This window comes from Apostichopus japonicus, chromosome 16 (genome assembly GCF_037975245.1).
Source record: "Apostichopus japonicus isolate 1M-3 chromosome 16, ASM3797524v1, whole genome shotgun sequence".
Classification (NCBI taxonomy): domain Eukaryota; kingdom Metazoa; phylum Echinodermata; class Holothuroidea; order Aspidochirotida; family Stichopodidae; genus Apostichopus; species Apostichopus japonicus.
The window spans coordinates 14,966,091-14,986,110 of record NC_092576.1 but is presented as its reverse complement, the minus strand read 5'-3'; the positions used below and the strand labels follow the sequence as shown (position 1 = coordinate 14,986,110).

Genomic DNA, 20,020 nt, shown 5'->3' with positions numbered 1-20,020 from the left:
TAGGGGTATGAAAGAACTTGCATTCGTGCGATGCAATTTTGAACCATTTCACAAAATATAAATCTTTGGGTATGTCTCAATCTCTCTGCCATAAAATAAGGCAGTCAGAAAGTCACAACTCCACAAAAACAGATACACAAGCAAACGGAACACTACAGTAAAAGAAAGGCCCTGATAGATTCCATAAACGAGTTACAAAAGTAAAAAATGTGAAAACGTTTCCCGTCTCAGTACAATATTCGTCCCCACAATATTCTCTATATGTGTAAGTGTGCATCACTTAGCCCTGTGTGTACAGTAGTAGTGGTGTGTCATTGGTTCTGATTCAGAGAACTACAGTAAGTCACATAGGGCCTCAGTGTAGCAGTGTACAACAATTTTTTGTAACATGAGTTTTTTTCCCCTGCACCTATGGGATGAATCATGGCTGAAGGTAAACAATTGAGTATTCATTTTAGAATAACAACGCAATCATGGCTAAGTAATTTAGGCATTTTGATATTAACGTTATGATGTGGGTAGTGTTAATAGTGCTGAAGTAATAGCTTGATCAAAAGTATTCCTCAAAGTCCCACAATGCCTTCACAGGGTGACCTACTGTACAGTCACTTGAGCACTTAGGAGTTTTTGCGAAAAGAGCAAATTCCTTGTCCAAAATTGCTAGGTTTGATCCAGTTTTACGGAGTCCCATAACAAAAAAACACAGTCTGTGATATATCAATGGAAAAGTGTAAAGATTCAATGTAACATATTTGAAAGGATTAGAGTATGTTGAAAAACCACCAGCTATGCATTTTAAGGAAATAACAGTACCTCATTGAACCTTGCATTGTGTTCACACTAATGAGTTATGAAATTGTTATCTGTGTCTTCATCATTAAAAGCTATTAATTAGGTTGATCAATGGTCTCACATATTAGTGCAATCACAGAGGTTAAATTTCAATCAGGTTATAATGCCAAGGGAATCCAGACCTACTTCATAAAAAATAAAAAATTCATGGCTCCTATAAAAATCATTCATGATAAAAACCAGCATACATACAGTACGTGCAACTAAAGTAGTTTCATATTGGGTATCATGTCCAAATAAAAGCTCTTGATTGTATTCAGTTTTCATACTTTTAAAAATGACCATCTGTGTGCAGTAATTTGGTGTTAGTAAGTAACATGAAAATGCACAAGACTAATGTTCAACAGGCACTAAATAGTTCTCATGTCCATAGCACAAACCAGAGAGTTGTTCCATTACAACTCCCTGCACGAACAGGCAATTATGATCAGAGTTGTTATGGAACAAATAAAACTCCCTTGTATGATGTTAGCACTGTACTGTGTGACAAAACACTTAAATGCATACATGTGGTAACATGTTGCTATGATCCGATACTAGCTGGTTGGGTGTATAAATAGATCACCATTATGCAAACTGCACTGCACATGGTTTCCATTATGTAATAAGTTTCATTTTATGAATTTGTCAATTTGACATGTATGCTACTGTACTGTATATGTGTAGGCTGCATGTACAACTTATTGTATCTTAATAATATACAGCAAAAAACTGTGAGAACTGTGATAAACAACATTTTCAAAGTGACAGTTGGGGATCTAAAAAGACCACTGAAAGCCTTCTGTAGCGATATAACATGATACTAAACATTATGTATCTCTGCAAGCTAGTGTACCCTGCTTTGAGATGTATGGTTTAAATAAGGTTTTAACAAGTTTGCCCTGTTGACCCAACCACTGGCCTAGACATACCAATAAATAGATCTATCCATGCTTCAAATTGAGTTTTCACAATTTGACCATTTTTACCTAAAGTACCTTTGACCTTCACCAAAAACAATAGGCTTCTTGTACTTGTGATGCATCTATACATACATACTGTACCAACTATGAGATCTGTCCAATAAAGCTTACTGTCATGAGAAACTGTGTTTACAAGCTAGGATCACAAACACAGTACTCCTACCAATGCACACGCACACATATGCCATCGTGAGTGGAAAGTTTCAACATCATTGAAACCAAACATTAAAAATGAACTCAGTCATAATGCCAAAGTCTGTGTACACGAGTAGTCCTGAGCTTAAACCCCAAATGATACGTTGAGGGACTAAATGTACCGGTATACATAGTCTAGGGTGCATGCAATTTTTAAGTAAATGAACTGCATGCGAGATGAGGCATTGAACCATGCATGAATACTCAGTCAATCTCTTGAAGTGATTGCATGCTAAATTCCTGGGTACAACTTACATACCAAATAATAGATCAATATTCAAACTTAGTAGTGTGGCATTTTTCTCAATTGTTGCATATGCGGTTTCCATGAAAAAAGTGATAGCTAAATTAACTAAACTGACATGAATATTGGACAACATGTACACTAAGTATTGACATCAAATAGGGAACTGCACTGTCAAGACTTCCACTTGCAATTTATGAAACAATTATCTGGACTTATTTATGTTCATTCTCTTGTCAGAAAAGATGGCTTAAATTTGGCACAATTTGAGGAATGCATGAATGCAGAATGAGAACACCACAGCAGATATGCTCCACTTTATTGCAAGAAGTACAGGGCTGCAATTTCAAGGTCGACGCAGGATATCAAAATACTGTAACTTGGAGCTGCTGGTTCATGCTGACCATGGGATGCAGCTAGAAATGGCTTATATGGAAATAAGGAGCTCCCACAAGCATATATTGCAAACATCCCCAGTTGTCTTTAATATTCAGTAAGTATTGACTGTGAGATATATTTTAAATCCCTATGACCTGAAGTTAGTTTTCTAAAGCCTTCCCTTTAATATCCTCTAAGTCTGATCAACACACACTATACATAATATAAATTTACTGTACTAAGTTTCAACACGAACAAAGATGATGAAAATTTGCTGTTTATTTTCAAATACTGTAAACGATCTAAGGCAACGGCTAACAAATTAATGTAAGAAAGACTTTCCACTTCCCACCAAGTCCACTGCCAAACCTTTTGTTTTACTTTGCTACTTCCACCATCATAGAATGGTATCAGAATTGAAATGACTTTATGCGTAGTCTTTGAAAACCAAATGTACTGTAAATCTGCCATCTGGCAGGCTGGAATGAATTGTAGGTAGGATTGTGAAGCAAAGACTTGAGGTGTTAGCACACCATCACATTTTAACCTTGATTATGATGTGTTTATTTGTACCTTTTGCAACAATGTCACTATCAAAATGTGAGGCTTTAAAAAATATTTACATGAAAATTTACTTCAGTGAAACTTTGACATATGATTGAAATGTTGTTTTGGTTTGTTGTAGGTTAACAAGAGCTGGTGGAATTCTCCACAAGAGAAGGAAGTACTGTCATCAATAAAATCTGCAGACAGAAGAATATTTTTACTGAAGATCAAAATTTTCAATGAAAGGAAAGGCTTTCGATTAAAATCGGACAAACAACTTCTGTAGATACAATGAGGACTAGATTTATATGTCATTGCTTGGAGCCAGGTACGGTGCATTCTATGAGTTTGAATTTTTCTTTTTAGTTTCTGGACAGGTATATGACATACAGCATACAAATTAAAATTTGTTAATGAATTTTCTTCCTTCACAGCATCATAAAATTCATTATTAATAATCCATTTATACAAATTCTTATGTTGCTGTATTTGAGAATAATTTTCGTTAGTAAAACAAAGATTTTAATCATATTCATTGCATTAACTATTATTCATGTAACTCCCTTACTTCGCTGTATCAAATAAAACATTGTTTCACCAATCCATTATTCCAGTTGTTATACTGCTGGGAGGGGAGACACCAAGGTCTTTTAATACTTCAGTTACCCAATTAATGCTAACTAGATGCTCAATAATGCTTCCCACAATGGGGATTTTGGGTCTAGCAAACCAAGTCTGATGGACCCTCAATGTAATGGGCATCCCCCCCTCCCATGTTGGTACTGCATGTGGTATACTTTTGTTAGTGAAACTAAGTGTTTCATCCTAGTCATTACATTGAGGGATGCTCTTTATTAAACTCCCTTACTTCACTGCAGCGTATTGGTAATCAACTATTCTAGTTGTAATGTTGCTAGTACTGTATTTGAGAATCCTTTTGTTAGTGAAACGAAGAGTTTAATGCTATCCATTACATTTAGGAGTACTCTCTAAGTGTCTACCTTCACAACATCATATAATAAATTATTAACAATCCATTATCTCTTTATATTTATGACAGAGCTGTAGTCGAGTCCAATTAGCCAGAGTCCGAGTCCATCTGGTCTGAGCCAAATACAAGACCCCTCAATTCCGAGCCGACTCCAGATACCAAAGATCACCTTCGGTAAAAAATTTTGAACTGTTATGATAATTATGCACTCAGGAGGAAATTTACCTCATGCTATAATTTTTTCGGACCAGATAAGTGGCAGCAAGCTCTTCCTGGTTCATAAATGTTATAAAACTACTGGGAGGGGAGTCACCAAGGTCCTTCAATACTTTCAGTTACCCAATAAATGCTAACTAGACGCTCAATAATGCTTCCCACAATGGGGGTGTTGGGTCTAGCAAACCTTAAGTCTATTGGACCCTCAATATTATGGGCATCCCTCTTGTTGGTACTGCATGTGGTATCCTTTTGTTAGTGAAACTAAGAGTTTTATCCTAGTCATTACATTGAGGGATGCTCTTTATTAAACTCCCTTTCTTCACTGCATCGTATTGGTGAGCCATTATTTCAGCTGTAATGTTGCTAGTACTGTATTTGAGAATCCTTTTGTTAGTGAAACGAAGAGTTTAATGCTATCCATTACATTTAGGAGTTAACTTTCTAAGTCTCTACCTTCTCAACATCATATAATAAATTATTAACAATCCATTATCTTTTTATATTTATGGCAGAGCTGTAGTCGAGTCCACTTGGTATGAGCCAAATCCAAGACCCTTCAAGTCTGAGCCGACTCCAGATATTCAAATATGATCACCTTTGGTAAAAATTCTTGACCTGTTATGATAATTATGCACCCAGGAGGAAATTTACCTCATGCTATAATTTTTTCGGACCAGATAAGTGGCAGCAAGCTTTTCCTGGTTCATAAATGTTCAGCCCGGGCGCTCAACTTTCAAACCATGCAGGGAGAGGCAAAATCATATTCAAACCACGACCACCGCCAGGTAAAAACGGGCTTGTGAGAACCCTGCTCTACTAAAAGTGATATTCTAGTTACATTTAGGATTGCTCATTAAGATTTTCAAATCATCATCATTGTCATGGTTGCTACTTTTTCTGATGTCATCATCATTTGTGAATTATTGTTATTGTTGCCATGTTACATTTGCCAGTATCAATTTTGCTTATTGTTCTCTCAAAATTGCAGAGTAGAAGGAAGAAATGTTAGCTAATAGTTATTATACCACAGTGGCGTAGGAAGGTACTTTTTAGTGGGGGGGCTGAAGACTGATGGCCGGCCTGGGGGAGGGGTCTAAGGGGAGGGGGTGTCCCCCTCCCCTTTGGAATTTTTTGCATTTCCAGGTAGCCTCAGATGCAATTTGGTGCAATATAGCACACTTTAACACCCACTCCATTTTGTAAACTTAATTTTGTATTTTCACCAGGCCTTAGATGCAATTTGGTGCCCCAAATGAGATTTTTTTTCTCATTTGGAAATGAAAAAGGGGTTTTCTGACTTGCGAAGCGGGGGGGCGGAATGATACTTCCGCCCCTCCACATTTTTCACTGGGGGGGCTGGCGCCCCCCCAGCCCCCCCGGTTCCTACGCCCTTGTTATACCATATGTTCTTGGTCTCTAAATTGTTTACGCTGAGGTCAGTATGAACAGAAGTGTTTATAATAGTTTTCCTTTCTGATGAAGTATTTTCTGAATCATTTCATTAATTTTATAATTAAAATGGAATTTTCAGTAGGTGTTGGCTTCATTGAGGGTCAAAGGCTACTCAAGGTCAGTAGAGTAACATAGAGCATCTAACTCAACAAGGAAAAGTTGGTAGTCATATGCAGTGCATATAGGTTTCTGACATTGAGTACTATTCTATAAATTTGTACAGTATAGCAGAAGCCCATGTGAGATAACTAGATATCTGAAACTGAAAGCCATGTTAACATGATAGTTCAATATTGGAATGATGAATGGAAGTTTGTATGCAGGTGTATCATGTGCTGAGTGCTCTTAGCCAAGTCAAAGGTTATTTGAGGCCAATATAGGTAAAATCTGAAAACCTTCATGATCCCATACTATCTAGTATCTGACTAGTAGCTGCTTTAATAGCTGAATCTTAGGGCAATTAATATATTTATCAGAACAAGTAATGTACCTCAAAAGACTTCTTAAGCTCTTTTGAGCCCCATTCTTTTAACAAATTTACTCCAAATTGCTAGTTTCATGTTCTGGCAATGAACCTTTGTCATATCATGTTGCATGAGTGCTGTAACTGGTTTACAAGCTTGCAAAAGTCTTAAAAGGAGGATAGGGTGTTGGGATAAATAGTTCAAAATAATATTAACAAAATTGTACCATATTTTGCTTTTCTTTTTTCCCATATGTTGCCACTGCTTGAATAAGACTAGTTGATAGGACTTTTTGTGAGCTCCACCTTTGACAACAAGGTACAGTAGACTTCAACTGCATCTTGTTGGCAACATCCTAGGAAAGTTTCAATAAACACAGATGTTTCTATAAAATGAGGAATCTGATGAACATTCCAATATGCTACATACTGTAGGTCCTTCATAAAATGCTACTTAAAGAACTGTATTACTTCCTTGGGAAGGTGAATTTTATTGTCAAATACAACATCAAATACAACCTGTCCAACTCCCCCCCCCCCCCCCCACACCTCCATTTATCCCGAGTAGTTTACAGAAACTGGGACAGAACATTTTTTTGTGGGAAACAAGGTTAAATAATGTTGTTTGAGGTATTGAGCATTTATCTATATGTCCCTTTCGAATCTAGATAGGAGGAAGTAGCAAACAATGCAAGGAACACATGAAGTTCAAGTGGATGCTTTAATTGTTTTTACCCAAAACATTGCTATATTCATTGATAAATATAATCCACTTCAAATTCAGTACCGTTATACAACATGCAAAAGAGTTATGATATTGATGTACTTTCTGAATTTAGACCATTGCAGGTGAACAAGTTTAACATTGGTTTTTAATTTGACTCTATGTAGAAAACAGCGGTTACATAATGAACCTCAGATACAATGTCGTGTAAATACATATTACTGCTAGGAGCTGTTTAACAAACAGTGAAAGAAAAATTTATTACTTGACTATCAAGAGATTCGCAGAACTCCACTCCTTCAACAATATTTACAGTGGTGCAGACTTCAAAGCAGTGCAAGGGCAACAACTGCCTATCTCTTTCAGAAATTTCCAAGTGCTTTCATTACTTTTGAACATTTGCATATGTTCAAAAGAAAAATGACAAATTAAAGGATGTGGTCTTTTCAACATGTTACCACATCTCCCCCACCCCTCTCTCCCCCATCAAAAAAGTATTGCATGTACAGCAGTAACCCTTTTTGTACATGTGCAATATATGGGGCAGAGCCTTATTCATGACTTGACCAAGCCCTTTATCCATTTGAATAGCACAAGTTATGTCAGTGGTATTCACATCAATGCCTCATAGAAAATGTGCCTCATGGTAAATTTTCTAGCTGATAGCATGAATGTGAATGTGCTGAAGTTGTAGAAGTTGCTTTGTTTATATATTTCTGAAAGTAACATGAAATTTCATATTGATTTTAATGAAAATATTTGCATTTATCAGTAATAAACAGAAAGAAGACATAATGATTTCTGCTATAGTGTCTTATCTCTGCCTCTTATGTTAAAATTGTGTTCATTGGTTGGTCCTTGTACTTCGAACATATTGCTCCCTAACTCAGCAAACCCATATTCGATCTGAAGATGCTAATTCAGACAGCTTACTGTTCTAGCAAGTTCTCGACCAATTATATTGATGAATTTGCATCTGGATGAATTTGCATCTGGATGAATTTGCACTGGATGAATCATGCCAACTATGTAAGGAGCCATTTCTTTAAACCTTGCAAGACTGGTCTATAGAGTTTCAGCTAATTTAATACAAGCCGATCGATGAAGAATTCAAATACTGTGTAATCCTATCCTACTTCAAAGGTGTACGTGGTCGAAAGGTTTCCTAGTAAAATTACTGGTCCTTTCAGATCTGCAACTTCATCTTGAGAACTTCTTTTTGGTCACATAGTAGCTTGAAACAATTGAAAGTTGGAGACAGTACTTTGAAGATATGTGCTTCGGCACCATGTACCCAGTGGCGTAGCCACGAGGGGGGGAGGGGGTGGGGGCGACAGCCCCATGAAAGCTTGTCGCCCGCCCACTGGGATTTTGGGTGTCGAAAAAATTACATGTGCGAAAAATATATCATTCATTGGTCTGCATGGTATCGAATCTCCATGATGACCACTCATGAACGACCCTTCGACCGCGGACCGGCAGTAGGCTATAGTTGCTGAAAAACCTGACGTGACATAGCGCATAGGCCGAGATATGTCATGATATTTCAAAGCAACTTACCAGATTGTCTTTTTTCTTCTATTTCTCTAAACTATTTGATGACCATATCAAGACATGGGGATCTCAAAATAAAGGATGTTGTGAAACTTTAGAGCAGCTTACAAGGCCTGGGAAGTGTTATTTCCAACGATCTAGGAGGTCTTTATAGCTGAAAATTTCCCGTACGCTGAGCGCCAACCCATGGTGGCACTCCACTCAGGTAGTAACAAGACGCCCTCCCAGGAATTGGTCAAGCCCCCCCCCCAAGCGCCCACCCCCTCCACTGGAACAATCCTGGCTACTTCACTGCATGTACCACAGGTTTATCTGATATCAAAGTGAAAGCGGCTTTCCACAAGAATAAAGAAAGCATATCTACATTTTTGTGTAACACCTACACAACTCAATCCCCATGCAAAGAAGACTACCTACGTATAGTTTTCATTGAGGATTCCAATAATTCCTGCAATTTCCTACCAATAACCTATGGAAAGTCACTCCTGTTATCGTGGCGGAGCTAGGGTATTGGTAAGAGGGGGTGAGAATGGTCTGTATGGGCGCTTTCGACTTTATCGAAGCGGATCGCCACCACAGGTTGGCGCAGAGCGTACAGAAATCTTTTGAGTAAAGATACTCCCTATATGGCCGGAAATGACCCTTTCCGGGCCTTGCTAATTTGCAGATAAACGAAGAATAAATAGGTGTCATCGCCAACAAAATGTGACAAATGTCAATAGGTAGATGAGAGCGCCATAAAAAAGTCAATAATCGCGAATAAGTAAAAAAAGTGATACATAGCTGAAAAGGGCGCCAGCAGTCCATATGAGTCCGTTGGGGGGGGGGGGGGCATCCGCCCCTGACTGTATTGACGCTCCGCCACTGTTGGGAGCTCAGTGTAGGAAGAGAAGGGGGAGAGGGACGGTATTTTTTAACGGTTTAGGTGAGCGTCTGCAATGATTCGTAATGACATGTTATCGCAAGCGTTCAACATGCTCAAATAAAAAGAATGAATGAGAAGGAATTCATATCACTTTTCAATCATTTTTTGAAACAAATTGAGCGAATTGATCGCTAGTAATCTTGAAATTGGTTTTATCACGGTCATTTATCATTGTCATAAAAGAATTCTGTACGTAATGTTATCAGAAATACTTTTAAAATGACACCAAAGAGATTAAAAATTCTTTTCGAACTTGTTAATAATATTGTCTTTTAAGAGACACCGTAGACACGTTGCTCGGTTGGGTTTACTGCAATAGTGGCAAATGGAGACCAATATCCGCACTTAGTGGACCTAATGTTATAGTCGTGCATTGACCTTGAACAGAGGGGCCTACCGTGAAAACGTACGGAAAATTCATCCTTTTATATCTCAGCGAGACAATTCCACTGGATACAATAATACGACTCAAAAGTCCTTAGATGTGGTCATCATAACAATCACAATAAAAGATATGTATGAAAAGCAGATTAAAGATATGATGGAAACTCAAATGTGGACCAAAAAACGATGTCCCTACGGATGCCGTTTAGTGACATTTACATAATTTGTGTGTAGTAGGTTCCTTAGCTCTTTTGTGGAAAAACTTTGTAATATGCTTAAAGTTGGTAGTTCATCCATGCTTTAGATTAATGAGAGACATAGATCATCACGTTTTATGAGGAGGGAGGCTATTTTTAAAAATCTGGGTAATAGGTACTGTAACTCTTTTCTTGGAGAAAGCTTGGAATATGCGGATAAGGAAGAAAGTTTCGAGTTCCTCCCACGCATTAGATAAATGAGGGACCTAGTTCATCACGCTTTGCAAGGATATCTAATATAATAGGTGTAAGAGAGTGATTGTAATGAAGGGAAGGGGAGAATGGGGGGGGTAAATGATGTTACCAGGGGGACCTAATAATTTGTCCTAAATGAGATTTAAAAAATTCATTAATGTAAGTAAATTTCATTACTGCCTGCTCTCGCTGATTTCTTTTAACCCCATAGAGCGGAGTGTGTGAGGTGAAGAAGGGTAGGGCAGGATGGGGGAGGGATGATAAATGACGATGTAACCAGGGGGCTGATAATTCGTTCAATAAGAGATTTGAAAATATATATATATATGTAAGTTTATATCATTACTGCCTGCTCTCACTGATTTCTTTCAACCCTAAGTTACGCTTATCGGAAGACTATACGCCGATAATACAATTCTTTAACAAGGAGATGCTTCTAATTAATTAAACTGTGTAACTTTCACTAATCTATTTGGAAAAAATATGCTTTTAAGTTGAAAGACTCAGTTAGGATCAATTAAGTAGAACAAAGATTGTTGCGTGCTGCGTGTAACGATGAAGTTTCCTACATTGGGATGGAAGAGTATCAGGGAGTGTAAGATTGAGTGGGAAGTTAAATGACGGTGTAACTGAGAAATTTAAAAAAAAATCTTAGTGATAAAATCATTATTGCTTGCTCTTTGCTGATTTAACATTAGAATAAGTGTCTCTAATCATTAGATATTCCTTTAACATACGAGGTTCGGTTGGGGAAGGGGGGGGGGACACTAGACGGATTGACGGGGAAGAAGATTGGGAGCCAGTGGCGGAGCTAGGGATATTGGTCAGAGGGGCGAGAAAGGTCTGTACGGGCGCTTTCGACTTTATCTAAGCGGAGCGCCACCACAGGTTGGCGCAGAGCGTACAGAAATCTTTGGAGTAAAGATACTCCCTATATCGCCGGAAATGACCCTTTAGGTATAGGTGTCATCGCCAACAAAATGTGACAAATGTCAATAGGTAGATGAGAGCGCAATAAAAAAAGTAAATAATCGCGAATAAGTAAAAAGTGGTGAATAGATGAAAAGGGCGCCAGCTTCACATTTGAGTCCGCCCCCGCCCCCCCCCCCCGCCTGACTGTATGGACGCTCCGCCACTGCCTGTTATGACATTAGAAACAAATACTGATATGAGATGAGTGTGGTATATACCTACTCACGACTGATAACAGTATTATAGTGCATGTTCTAGCCTTTTGACATCGTATGAATCTAGCAGACAATGTACAGGTACCGTCTGGTACCATTATCCGTTTTGAGTGCTATTTAGGGGTTCTAGGACAAAATCCCCCCGGACAATATCCCCCTGACCCATACAAAGCCTGCCTGCAACAACCAGGGATGGCCCAGGTGTGACAGTCAAGGCATGGGACATTGCACTGGTTAGGGTACCGTTCAGGGGACTGGTCAGGGTACTAGTGAGGGTACTGGCGAGTGTTACTGTGAGGGCTCCTGTTAGGGTACCTGTGAGGGTACCGGTCAAGGTACTGGTCATGTGACTGGTCAGGGTACCGTTCATCATACTGGTCACTCTACCAGTCAGGGTTCCACTCAGTGTACTGGTTAGGGTACTGGTCAGGATACCAGTCCGGATACTGGTCAGGGGACTGGTCGGGAGATCATTGAGGGTAATTGCAAGGCTACCTGTTAGTGTGGCCATGGGATATAGCTCCATGGTGTGACATTTAAGGGACCGGTCAAGGTACTGGTCAAATTACTGTTTATTGTACCAGTACTAGTAAGGGTACGTGTCAGAGTATGTGTCAGAGTGCCTTTCAGGATACCAGTTGGGATACCGGTCGAGGTACCGGCCGGGGTACGAGCCGGGGTACAGTCCAGGGTACTGGTCAGGGAGGGGTACCGGTGGGGGTAACTGTCAGGCTCACTATTAAGGTACCGGTCGGGGTATGGTCGGAGTACTGGTCCGGGAACCACTGAGAGTACCACTGAGAGTACCAATGGAAATACTGGTGAGGGTACCGGATGACGGTATTGGATGACGATAACGGGGACCAGGATGACACATTTTTGTAAAGAATTGATGGGATTTTTTATAGCTTGGGGAGATTTTGGCTTGGGTGGATTTTGTCCTAGGGGGATTTTGTCCAGGGGGATTTTGGCTCTGGGGGATTTTGTCCTAAGGGGACTTTGTCCGGGGGGGATTTTGTCCTGTCACCCTATTTAGGTATTAGTATTGGACCAAAAACAGTATTAATGTCGGCACGAAACAAACGTTAAAGAAAGGTCAAATGTTGTTTGTCCATCTCTAACATCCCTGGTGGAACCATGGAAATATTTGAAAATTGTCAGCACTGTGGCAAGTCCCCCAGACATTTTGATATGTTACCATTATACTGTAGTTAACAAATTGGGTAAAGCCTGTTCAGGGAATGATGATAAGCAGCCCCTCCACTTTTATGTTTTTGACAAAATACTATACACTCAAAGCCAGATTTTTAAAGCAAAAAAATTATGGCTCAGGAACTAATGGTATACTGGCAGTTTTGAACTAAAATCGACAGTGAATATTACATGAATTGCATCAGAACATAATTTAAGTAATGCATAAATGCATGCGCAGTTGCAACTGTTCACTGTATGTTTATTTTTTTTCACTCCTCAGAGGAATACTGCTACAGTCAAACAACAAACAATTTTCAATTGATCAGGAATACAACAGAAAGTGTCCATTTCTTTTCACTACTGTACAGTATACTGTGTTGCTGACTCAAAACATAAACAGAGATAGAGGCAGTGAATGCGATTGCTTAAAATTCATAAAAATTGTTGACGATTTGTTTTTTTAAACTTCTACCCAGAAATCTGGCTTATTACCAAACACATACAGTAGTGGAGATTAGCATGATATTAAAAGACGAGACACAATAAAAATTGTACAATCATATTCAAGCAGTTGATTGTATTTTCAATCCCAGTTTATATTTTCCACAAGATTTATTTCACATAAACCAGGATACTATTTCATGACCTCAATTTACTGACCTCTCTCATATATGAGAAACATTTTGGGAACTAACTTATACCTCAAGTATTTATCTAGACTTACCAGTATAGGCTGTATCTAATACCGTGACCAATGCAAATTACCACAATATCATGGAGTTTCCATGCTTGGAGGGACAAAATTATACACTATACCCCTGGATTGTACAATTTCATACCTATAGTTACAAGTGTTGTGGTTTTACAGTATGTTTCATTGGGCTGCACTAGGTTTCCATGACATTGGTGCTAGTTGCATGTGCCTTTGCTGTATTCACTCCCCTCAATTTTGAGGGGAAATAATTTAATTTTGTTTAAAGAATAAACTGGTTCTTGGTGTAATAAAATACCACAAGCTTTCAGTAATTAAGTCAGGCCTAACATTGTAAACTTTTCCCATAGCATAACCCCTGAACCCCACTTGTAGAATTGTGAAACTGTGGTTCAGAAACAATGCAGTGTACCCCTGGAGATTTTGAGGGATAAAAGTTTGAAAGATTTTTATAATAGTAATCTGCTTAACAAATACCCTTAGTCCTGCACAAGTATCTGTGTGGTGGTTGTTGAAAATTACTGTACTATGGCTTGCTGATCTTGTTTGGAATACAAAATTAAAACATCTTAAAACATGAGAAATGCATTTAAGAACAGTTAAAGCAAGGTACGGCAGCAAAATATCCAGTAACCTCAACACTTAAGCATCAGGACCACTTCAGTTGTATAACAAGTTCCATGTTCTTGACAAGCAGCTGCAAATGTTCCCTAATACTTACAAAAACATGTAGTGCCACAATGTCACCAAACTAAAATATTTCAAGAGGTACATTGCAAAAGAATGAGTCCATTTATACAGTTAAATATTTAGAAGACTTCCCATAAAGACTGGTCTGCATTCTCTTGGTTCTGTCTGCTTGAAGCTTATACTATTAATTTCCTCTATCTTTTATATGGTGTAACAGTGTAACATATCCTGGAACTAGTTAGTTTTCTGTTACTGCTCTGCATTTATGTGAAGCAAATACTACATTACTGTGCCAATCCAACAACTATTCCCAGCAACTTCCTAACTCCATTGAAAGATGTGCTGTGTCCCAGAGGATATACATGAGATGTGTGAATCTAGTTCGCGATTTACAGGACATACTTTTGCTTTGCTTGGCATCGGCTTCTATGCAAGCTTTTAATTGATAAGCCCAACAAGGAGCTACTGTATACCACTATGTGCAGCATGATGAAAAGCTTGGTTGATGATTGTATTCACCCCACTGTAAACTGTGTGATAATCTTGCCTGGCATTTCTTATTAGAGCATATCCTTTGCTGTATTAGCCTGTAGATCTATCCATCTGTTGGTACAAAAAGAAAAGCTTTCTCTTAAAGATATGCTGATTTGGTCCCAATTATAGCACACGCAATATAGCTTGGAATGTTTTGCGATTACCGATTAGACCTCACATGACCTCACACTCTACAAATGAAGAAAACAATGAACTGCTTTACAAAACTAAATCTCCTGTAATTCAGCCAATATTTTAATCATCTCACAACCTTTCATATATACTATTTTCACTGTAAATTTCAATTCGTTTATCCATCCCATTTTGGGCCCATTAATTCTTGATTCATCTTGCCTTGTATACAACATTACACATTTTATTTATGCAGCCATGCATTCAATTGGAGCTGAAACAGCTCCCTACCATAGCAAGTGCTTTTAAAAATTGCAAGTCATTCAAGCTTTACCAATTGTAAAGGTTTCAAAATTTAAATATGCATGTACATTTTATGTGGACCTAGCCTGACAATTTGGTGTTGTCTTGCATTGACCTTTAAGATTAAAAACCAGAGAGTGGATATAGCTCTAGTGTAGTTAAATACTATGGACATAGAGGAAAAGATACCACCACATTAACCAGATCATACAAAAGTTTTCATCCCTTCTGATTGTTTCTTTCTTCATTCCATAACTTTGGAATAAATTACCTCAGATGTTACTCGTATTTGAGATAATAGAGTCCTATGGTATCAAGTTTATGCGATGTCAAACCTACAGAATATTAACTTACTTTTTGGTTAATTCAGAAAATATCTTCCATTTTGCTGTCAATGATGCAGTAGGTCACCACATCAGTCTGTCCCAGGCGGCATCTGTGCTCTAGCTATGATTGCAACCGTTCCAATATTGACTTTTTCACTGCATGGCAGCTACATCGTACAGTGTTATTCCCTTGGATAGTGGGCTGTTGTCATTCATCTTGAGATTGAGAATGTTGATCATCAAATTTGTCTGAGAAAACATTAACAGTGCCAATCAAATAAATATCAAATGGTCAGAGTGTAGATGTGCATTATTTCAATTTTTATTGTACACTTCTCTCCAATATATTTTGGGCCAATACAGAGCTCAGATCTTTAACACTGAATATTGCACATTTAGTCAACTTGGTGGATCTAAGTAGACTTAACAAAATGACTTACAGTATATGCAAGGGAGGGGATAGAAGGCTTTATCAAATTTTTGTGTTATATATATTTTTGGAGGATGTTAACTTTTAATTAGGTGCACTCAGCTTTTGTAATAGTTACATTATGGAAATGTACTGACTCAATAACCTTTTGGATGCATGGCATTGTTATTTTGTACAAATTTTGGCTAGTTATAAATAAGACACTTGAAACACAATGCATCACTTGAGAGACTTAAATTAAAGGTATTCTGCATTGGTCCAAATTTGATGCTGGATTTTCTAGTATTATATTCTTTAACTGTTTTTATTGATACCCTCACTGGGATATTCAGACATCTTACAGTACAGTGGTGTTTAGAATGTCTGAGAATATTTTGGAGAGTAAAGACTTCCAAGAACTTTTTGAAAAGTTATAGCAGTTGTAGCATCTCTTATTCAATACAGGCTACTTGTAAGTTGCATTTGCATGGTGACTTCAGTCTCTAATAATCTAGGCATTGCTACTGTACAGTATAGTAAAGGCTTCATAATTGACGCACCCCTGTAATAGACGCACCTTAAATTATTACTAGCAACGATACAGCAGGCCACCTAAACATTTTTTTGCAGTCAAACAGAATTACATATTTCATGAGTTTGAATCCATTTGAGGTATTTGCTGACCAAATTGTGGTATATTTTAAGCTTTTAACACCCTCCCCCCAGTTTTGCACGTTTTTTGGCCATTTGGAAATCTTACACCCTTAAAATACCCAACATTACCTCAATATGATAACACTACTCTCTGGGACATGACCTGTCAGAGCTTAGAGGCTCAGAGCATAGCAAACAGCATCTAAAGTCAATGGATGTATACTAAGGCCTACACTACAGTTAGCTTATCGACAAATGTGTCAATTTAGGGGTATGAAAGAACTTGACACGGCAGACATTTTGTGGTCAAATTCTGCTCAATTGTACGGTGCATAAGCACAGAACCTTAAATATTTTGAGATCAGAACATTTCTGAGGAACTACACATATGAAAAACACATACAGTTGAGTAATTTGGATTTTTCCTTGATAGATATCATTGATCAAATCCTTAAGTGCGTCAATTAAAAGCCCACCATGCTACAGTATCTGGTCATGATTAGGGCAATGTACAGTAACATAATTGTCCAGCAAAATCTAAGGCCATACAGTATATGATACATACTGTACATGCACAGTAGGCTAAGAAGTTAAGCTGACCTACTTGAAATCTAATTTCTCTGGCAGTTGGTATTAATTTGTAGCTCAAACTACAGACCAGTTTACCCTTGACCCAATGCTAAGGTAGTGTTAGGACTTGGACTATGGCCCTAGGCTACAGTCGAACGTAGGCTAGGCCTTACAAGTTTTAGGCTAGAAGCTAGTCTAGACTATAGTATTGAAATATGGGTATGAACAAATAACGTGAAGCTGTATGCAACAACGTTATAATATCAACGTTATTAATAACACCAAACTTTGACTAATCTCAGGAACCTTACCTGAAGTTGTTGGTGAGACGTTTTCGTGTTAACGGTACTTTTTTAAGAAAAAGTCAACAAGGAAAGAACCTGGGCACGAAAACCAAACTTCCCGGCGAACGACTGACCCGATCTCAAGCCCAGTCCCCTTACATCGGCAGGGAACAGATACTACACATCATCTTATATTAGCCGAAACTGTTATTGGGTTGCATGCAATGCAGCCTACGGGTATGCTTTAGCGTTAGCCCTGGCGTATACAGTGTACACAGTGTAGAGCGTATACACTGAATACAGGCAACTGCGGCTGTCAAGAAAACTACGGATGCCTGTACGTCAGGTCAACTTATATACCAACTGGGGGATATACTTTGAGAGCAAGACTTAGGTTTACCGTAAGGGTTTGACCAATTGGATTTTTCCTTGCCAAATGACCCAAAAAATAGGTAGCAACTTATAACGACTGATATGCAGTCCTAGTACCATAAGGTATACTGATGTAAAATTTCAAGTTGATCCAATCATTTCACCTCAGGTAAACCTAAGCACCAACTTGGAGAAGTAAACGTAAATACCAATCCAGTGCTATATATATATATATATATATATATATATATATAAATATATATATATATATATATATATATATATATATATATATATATATATATATATATATATATATATAGATAGATAGATAGATAGATAGATAGATAGATAGATAGATAGATAATTAAAAAGATAGAAATATAGATTAGGGTATATGGAGGTAGAGTAAGAGGTAAAAACACACACTGTTAATTTGTCAGTTATATAATGTTGAGGAGCTTCCTGCGACGAAGTATAAGCAAATTGTTTAAAAATTTCTGTCATTGGAAATATTGCTCAGTTTTAAACATAAGAAAAAAAAAAACATACCATTTCCATGGTGCCTGTTAACTGCAATTCCTGATTAATGTAATCCTGAAAGAAATAAGCAACACAAATACCGCAAATGTTCCATAATCAAAGTTACGTATTAGCATCACAGTTAGCAATACTATTAATTTAATTTATCATACCGATAACAATTATTGTGCTGATTTCTACTTCATTTAACAAAGAATAAATGTACAACCATATTTTTTTTTTAAATCATATTCAAGCATTATACCCTTGGCCAATGACAACTGTTTTTACTCATTGCTTTTATTATTAGCGAACACATTTCGTTGTACAATGTTTTGGTTGATTGGATTTTTCATTTAGGGATCGGGATTTCTTCCTGGCTTCATTCAGAAGCGGAATGGTAAACCAGTTTACCGGTATGAAACCCGTGAACCAACAGGTTTAGGTGCTGAAGTTGCGGATTTCCTCTCGGTCGTAAAAAGTGCTAGTTTTACTTGCTGTACAAAATACGCCCTTCTCTCAATGCCCAGCGTCATCGGCTGGATCCCTGAGCTGGTGAAATAATACCTCATTCCGCCCTGGTCCCGAGTGAAATATTTGAAAACACTCATCACGTTGTAATAAATACAATTTAAATTTGTGCTGTGTAAAGGCCTCTATACTTTTTACAGGACTGGTGATGATGACCTTTGAAAGTTCCCCTTGGTCGTATGACGTAATACGTCAAAAGCAAAGGCATAACAGTTCGTGCCCAATACATACACACACACACCAACATATATATATATATATATATATATATACATATATACACATATATATATATATACATATATACATATATACACATATATATATACATATATATATATATATATATATATGTGTGTGTGTGTGTGTGCGTGAGCGTGTGTGTGTGTGTGTGCAAATGTTGGAATAGGCTACAGCCAGTCATTTAATATGGTAGGATTAACAAAGCATTTGTCTTCCTCTTACAGAGTAAGCTAATAATACTAGCTAGTCGCACAGGCAGCTAATTTACATAGTAATGGTAACTTTTTAATGATGTTCAGCCATTATAAGATTTGCTAATGGCCATGGATAGTTGCAACATAATCGGTAGAACCTGTTAACCTAGATTGTGATACAGACTAATTAGTTTACACAGTCGAGAATGAAATAGAACGAGATTTTATGATTCCAACTTCTTGTTTTCTAGTATCTAATCTTTCTTTCCTGCAACATAGTCAATATTCACGATACAAATAATACTTAAAATGAACGTACACATTTAGTTGTTTCGAGAAGACCATCTGAAGAGGTACAAAACAATTGTTACAATAACCAATAATATAAATAATATGCCAATCTATTCAGTCTGCAACACAAACATTTTTGTATTTAACACCGTAGAAGCGGCCATAGATTGCGTGGAAACATCACCGTCGGCACAAAAATCTTTTAATTCTAGCTCTTATAAGTTCTTACCTTTCAATTCAATTCTATAGATATTTTTTAAGTGTTTACATGGAGAGAGCGCTGGATTTATCTAGTGGTAAACGTTGGGGAAAGTTTTGAATTCCTACCCCGTCCCCATCCCTTTCCTTCTACCATTGGAATCATGTGTACGCCACATGTGTGCTACTGTACAGAAAACAAAATAAAAGTGAGAAATAAAGAACAGTTTATTCCTGACATTTACAAAAGTAGTTTATCCTTGTTATGTTATATTTCCAATAAAATATATAAACAAAAATCAACTGCTAGTAATGTTTCTATAGCTATTGAGA

General features: G+C 37.6%; 2 long non-coding RNA genes across 3 annotated transcripts in view; one reads left to right on the top strand and one right to left on the bottom strand.

Moving 5' to 3' along the window:
• The window catches only part of LOC139983430 (uncharacterized), a 7,230-nt gene extending 1,430 nt beyond the window's left edge, over positions 1-5,800 (top strand). Inside the window, exons 2-5 of one of the 2 annotated variants that reach the window (XR_011798669.1) lie at positions 2,494-2,746; positions 3,317-3,505; positions 4,238-4,342; positions 4,900-5,800. This is a non-coding gene — a long non-coding RNA (uncharacterized lncRNA). Of the gene's footprint in view, positions 1-1,732; positions 2,747-3,316; positions 3,506-4,237; positions 4,343-4,899 lie in introns of those variants that run through there. The other variant, XR_011798668.1, reaches the window with a different exon arrangement.
• The window catches only part of LOC139982031 (uncharacterized), a 24,301-nt gene extending 5,682 nt beyond the window's left edge, over positions 1-18,619 (bottom strand). Inside the window, exon 1 of the long non-coding RNA XR_011797958.1 lies at positions 18,261-18,619. This is a non-coding gene — a long non-coding RNA (uncharacterized lncRNA). The remainder of the gene's footprint in view (positions 1-18,260) is intronic.
• Between the last annotated feature and the right edge of the window lie 1,401 nt (positions 18,620-20,020).